General features: G+C 43.1%; 1 long non-coding RNA gene across 1 annotated transcript in view; it reads left to right on the forward strand.

Moving 5' to 3' along the window:
• The window catches only part of LOC141055717 (uncharacterized), a 91,594-nt gene extending 88,249 nt beyond the window's left edge, over window positions 1-3,345 (forward strand). Inside the window, exon 4 of the long non-coding RNA XR_012221518.1 lies at window positions 2,965-3,345. This is a non-coding gene — a long non-coding RNA (uncharacterized lncRNA). The remainder of the gene's footprint in view (window positions 1-2,964) is intronic.
• Window positions 3,346-6,453: the final 3,108 nt, after the last annotated feature.

A 6,453-nucleotide genomic window follows, 5' to 3' on the forward strand; every position in this document is an offset into this window, starting at 1 on the left:
TAATTAACAGCACCTATAACTTACCTGTGGCACCTAACAGGTGTTGGCAATAACTAAATCACACTTGCAGCCAGTTGACATGGATTAAAGTTGACTCAACCTCTGTCCTGATTCCTTGTGTGTACCACATTGAGCATGGAGAAAAGAAAGAAGACCAAAGAACTGTCTGAGGACTTGAGAAACCAAATTGTGAGGAAGCATGAGCAATCTCAAGGCTACAAGTCCATCTCCAAAGACCTGAATGTTCCTGTGTCTACCGTTTGCAGTGTCATCAAGAAGTTTAAAGCCCATGGCACTGTGGCTAACCTCTCTAGATGTGGCCGGAAAAGAAAAATTGACAAGAGATTTCAATGCAAGATTGTGCGGATGTTGGATAAAGAACCTCCACTAACATCCAAACAAGTTCAAGCTGCCCTGCAGTCCGAGGGTACAACGGTGTCAACCCGTACTATCTGTCGGCATCTGAATGAAAAGGGACTTTATGGTTGGAGACCCAGGAAGACTCCACTTCTTACCCCGAAATATAAAAAAGCCAGGCTGGAGTTTGCCAAAACTTACCTGAAAAAGCCTAAAACATTTTGGAATAATGTTCTCTGGTCAGATGAGACAAAAGTAGAGCTTTTAGGGCAAAAGCATCAACATAGAGTTTACAGGAGAAAAAAGAGGCATTCAAAGAAAAGTACACGGTCCCTACAGTCAAACATGGCGGAGGTTCCCTGATGTTTTGGGGTTGCTTTGCTGCCTCTGGCACTGGACTGCTTGACCGTGTGCTTGGCATTATGAAGTCAGAAGACTACCAACAAATTTTCCAGCATAATATAGGGCCCAGTGTGAGAAAGCTGGGTCTACCTCAGAGGTCATGGGTCTTCCAGCAGGACAATAACCCCAAACACACTTCAAAAAGCACTAGAAAATGGTTTGAGAGAAAGCACTGGAGACTTCTAAGGTGGCCAGCAATGAGTCCAGACCTGAATCCCATAGAACACCTGTGGAGAGATCTAAAAATGGCAGTTTGGAGAAGGCACCCTTCAAATATCAGGGACCTGGAGCAGTTTGCCAAAGAAGAATGGTCTAAAATTCCAGCAGAGCATTGTAAGAAACTCATTGATGGTTACCGGAAGCGGTTGGTCGCAGTTATTTTGGCTAAAGGTTGTGCAACCAAGTATTAGGCTGAGGGTGCCAATACTTTTGTCCGGCCCATTTTTGGAGTTTTGTGTGAAATGATCAATGTTTTGCTTTTTGCTTTATTCTCTTTTGTGTTTTTTCATTTAAGACAAATTAAATGAAGATAATAATACCAAAGAATTTGTGTTTGCAATCATTTTCAGGAAGAAACTGAGTATTATCTGACAGAATTGCAGGGGTGTCAATACTTTTGGCCATGACTGTAACTATCCCTGTGTGGCACAGTCAAAAGTTTTACCATAACCAGGTTCCCCGCATCATTTTCCCACATGCTTTATGCATCCATTAGCCCTCTGTGTCTGTACTGTTACATACTTAACATTATGGCTGGTCCATACAATCAGGGCAACTGTTACCACCCACCTTTCGTGTCTCCCCTTTTTTCCTCATAGACTGTAAGCTTGCGAGCAGGGCCCTCATTCCTCTTGGTATCTGTTATGATCTATGTGATTATTATTATGCTGTAATGTCTATCATCTGTACAAATCCCCTCTGAAATGTAAAGTGCTGCGGAATATGTCAGCGCTATAGAAATAAAATTTATCATCATTATTATTAGTCTGGCAAACGAATGCTGGGTCTGGTTAATTACTATATTCTTATCTAAGTACTGTGGCAGGGCTAAGGGTCGTGTAATTGATGGGAGATATGTGTCTCATAAATGGCTTATCTCCATAATGTAAGGCAGAAGTAAAGCATACCAGATATTGTTATTGTTTTTGTTTGAAGGACCTGTGGTGAGGTCACAGTCAGGTGACCAGTCAGCTGCTGGGAACGTGGGTGTGGCTACAGCCTTATAATGTGACCTGCTCCTGAACCAGGCAGCTGTATGTGGGGAGGACTACACCTCCCAGCATGTGCTGAGACTCGCGGTCTGAGTCTGCAACCACGAACGGTTATGTTTTGTTTGCCTAAGCTAGAGGCTATTTTTGGTGATACGCTGTTTTATGGTTTATGACAGAAATAAACCTCACGAACTTTGGAAGAACCTGTCTCCCGCTTCACTTTAGTGAGTCACATCCCTACAGTACTTACATACATGCTTTTTTATAATTTGTTCAAATATCTTTCTCGTATAGAAGTACGGCTCAACCCTACAAAGAAGCATAGTAGTGCTGTAGAAATGTGAAAAAAGGAGTCAATATGGTAACAATAGTTAACAAAAGGTTAAATTAATAAAATTCTGCACAGCAACATTAAATGATATGAATTTATGTAAAAAAAAAGAAATCTTCATACTTACAAAAAGTATTACTGGTCTAATTTCTTGCTTATCCCGCCTAGTTGAAAATAACAAATGGAGACAAGTAGGACTTATGTTGCTGCACTATAAGGCCGGGGTCACACTTGTGAGAAACTCGCAAAAGTCTTGCATATCAATACCCGGCACTGACGCCGGAACTCGGGACCGGAGTGTGCAACTGCATGTATTTCTATGCAGCTGAGTGCTCCAGACCCGAGTGCCGGGTATTGACATGCAAGACTTGTGCGAGTTTCTCGCAAGTGTGACCCCGGCCTAATTCTACATATATTCATATAGACTTGTGAGCACGAATCGAATCACTCATGTCTGTATGTGCTGTGTACGGGAGACATCATGGCAGCTGGTTTCTACTGACTAACTTAGACACAACCAAAACTTGGAGGTAGTGCCTTCAGAGGAGACAATGTAATGGCCAGATAAAGTGTTATTCCTCATTTATACATACAAGTAAGTTTATTCCTAAAAATCACTTGAAATGACAGGTGTGCTCTAAATATTTTTTTTTCTTGCTGCAGAAACTACTGCTACTTTTCAAAAGAAAAGAAGTCTTACTATGAAGAACCATTGCTCCATCTTGTTAAATGATATCAACAGACAAATCAAGTTTATGTGTCTGCTAAATGAAAAAAGAGAGACTTGTGACCACGGAAGGAATTAGAAGATTGACAAGCACAAAGGAGAGGGAGGCAGAAGCAAATTGTGTGCATATAGCTATACACAGGCATGCTCTAGAGATCACCTGGTGACTAAATGACAGCTTGTAGCCACTATAATGATGATCTATTGTTGCAGTCATTTATCTATTGCTTCTCTCCAATCTGGTTACACACATAAACAGTTCACAGTATTGAAAGATTTATGAGCACGGTTATTTCAAAGAAGCATTGAAGTCACCCGCCTCACTATCTTAATCTATCAGAAGCATTGGCAGAGCTAATATACCTGTTGTCATTCCACAGAACCAGAAAGTAAATTCATTTCAGCACCATGGTTGACACTGCTATGGGCTCTTTAATGGGTGTGATTGCAACCACTAGTAACTTTTTTCAAGAGATGATACTGATTATGTCATACTTTTATTTCTTATTTTTCGTTTTACTAGACCTGTCATAGTGGCACATTTTTTTAAAGCACCACTCCAGCATTTTTTATTGTTTTACTTCTTCAGAGGTGTTACTAATCTAAATTAATCTAAAATATTATAGTATAGTATTAATCTAAATAGTATAACACCAAAGAACAGACTAAGGTACCACAAAGATAGTATTTTTTTTTAATGATTAAAATATTGATTAAAAATAGGGGAGATACCACAGGTACAATATCAATAGGTGAGTACCCCGGGTAATATCATAATAAATTCATATTATTATAGCACAGGCACAAGGAACAGATACTCATACACAAAAGTCATACAGAATCCATAGTGTTGGCACTAGCATAGCAAAAACTCTTCAATAATAATTCCAGTTTACAGCTCTATACAGATGCAAGTGCAACCAATAGATGCAAAAGATGAATACATACAGTATATCCAATAATACTAGTGTAGTGTAAGCAAGGAGAAAAAAGACTATAATATCCAGTGCCAATATGGTCATACAATCAATCCTGACCCTTAAATAACATGATAGTTCATATACATACTGGTATATGCTGTGTATGGGGATCAAACAGCAGACAGATGAGTGGTTGATGTCAGTGAACCCCAAGCTTGGCTTGGTGGTGGGTGATAATGGTCAAAATCTTGTAGCAGCTATGGGTCTAGCCGGTTTGATGCACATCCTTTGCCTGGCACATGTGCTGAACTTGGTGGTACAGAGCTTCCTAAACAACCACCCTCATATGTCAGTGCTGCTGCTGCCGAAAGTGTAGGCAGTGTGCGCACTTTTGGTGCTCTCACCCCGCTGCTGCTCGCCTGTCTGCACTGCAACGTCATTTCTGCCTTCCCACTCACCAGATGACATGCGACGTACCAACAAGGTGGAACTCCACCTTGCATATGGTGAAGAGACTGTGTGAGTAGCAGAAGGTAATAGTGAAGTTTCAGCTGCAGCATGCACAGCTGAGTCGCTCTGTGCAAAACACCACTTCAACACCAATGAGTGTGCCTCCATACTGGATTTGTGTGCTGTGTTGTGCTGCTTTTAATATTCCCTGAATATGGCCAGCACTAATGATGCTATCATCAGTGTTACTATACCATATATATGCCTGCTGAAAAAACAATTCAGTCCATGATGGATGAGGTGGTGCCACAGAAGGAAAATTGCAATGTACCCAACTGTACTGCCAGGGGACAGTTTGGGAGGGTGATGAGGATGAGGAGGAACAACCATACTTACAGAAGGGTGGCACTAAGAGCAGCTCACTGGCATCACTGAAGCATGGCTTGTGGGATAGAGAGAGCCCAGATGATACACCTCCCATAGAAGACACATGGAAATTGCCTATGGGCACTCTGGCATATTTGAGCCAATACATGCTGCTGTGCCTGCTCAACGACCGCTGAGTTACCCGTATTGTTACCAGTGCAGATTACTATGTTGCTACCCTGCTGGATCCCCGCTACAAGGCCAATGTAAAATCATTACTTCCATCACTGGAGAGGGATTTCAGAATGTGTAAGTACAAGCACACACTGGTAGAGAAACTACTGATGATGCAGACACTATGTTAGGGCTGGCGGAGCGCACCAAATAATAAAGAAGATATTTAGGTGCGTTCACAGCGCGGGGTCCACTGTCCAGAGATGGTAACTGCTGCTCTGTAATGGCAGACACTATATGGCGGTATAATAAATGAACACACGTGGCTTAATGTCACTCGGTGTATACAAGGGCGGACTCTGTTGCTTCACAGAGCCGCACTACCTCTGAATATAGATGCCGAAGCCTGCTAAGCTCACAGTGCTCGGCGAAGTGAGCACTGGGGTAAAGTCACAGGACTCTGCCCCAAGACACAAGGTCGGAGTCCCTGTAGACTCACCAGCACTCGGCGCCGCAGCTGCAGTGCCAGGGAGGACTAACTAAAGGGATTCCGCACTAAAGTGCATACAGTGCCGCACTGGTGGACGCCAGTAACCAGCCTAGACTTAGGACTGGAAAGCGCACTATAATAATACAGAAGTGCACACGGTGCTGCTCTGATAGGCACTGCAGTTGATGCGGTACAATAGTGCCTTGTGCTGGATGGCACAACTTGGCGCTAAGAGTCATGCATAGAACTGGAAGCACAGTGGCGTATAAACTAGAGTTGAGCGACTTTGGTCGGATCGGTTTTCATGAAACAAAATTTGTTTTAGATGAAACTTGTCCGACTAGGCAAAAAAAGTCAGAGTTTCGCCCGAAACCCGATCCCAATGCAAGTCAATGGGGAATAAAAGTCGGCATTGAGTGGATGACATTCATCCGCTCAATGCCGACTTTTATTATCCTTTGACTTGCACTGGGGTCGGGTTTCGGACGAAACTCTGACTTTTTTTGCCCTAGTAGGACGAGTTTCATCTGAAACAAATTTTGTTTCATGAAACCCGATCCGACCAAAGTCGCTCAACTCTAGTGTAGACAATGCCACTACTAGGCGCTGACTCTAAACCCTAAACCCTACAAACATGCGTATCCAAGGGAGGGGTGTTATATTGAGTCAATCACCAGTTTCATGCATCCATCATCACTCACACAAATAGCATAAAGAGTCTATACTAGCGCATGGCCGAGAGGTTATAGCTTTTATAGCAGCGCCCTTCTGGGACCTTCGTGATGGTCCAATCCGAGCTGCTTGAGGACCTGAGCATGTGACCTCCGACCTCCAATGAGAGGTCATCCCACGGGCATGCTCAGTAGGCTGCAAAAAGGACTTAGCCTCTGGAGCTGCACGCTGCTGGCTAGTGCAGATTGCTAAAGCTGATCCAGAGGTGGCAGCAGCAACCAACCTGACAGCACTATCTTGAGCATGATGCTAGGATCAATGCCTTTGCTGAGCAGCCTCCTCTGTGGTCGAGA

The sequence above is a fragment of the Dendrobates tinctorius genome, unplaced genomic scaffold, assembly GCF_039654945.1.
Source record: "Dendrobates tinctorius isolate UK_male_01 unplaced genomic scaffold, ASM3965494v1 ptg000191l, whole genome shotgun sequence".
NCBI lineage: Eukaryota > Metazoa > Chordata > Amphibia > Anura > Dendrobatidae > Dendrobates > Dendrobates tinctorius.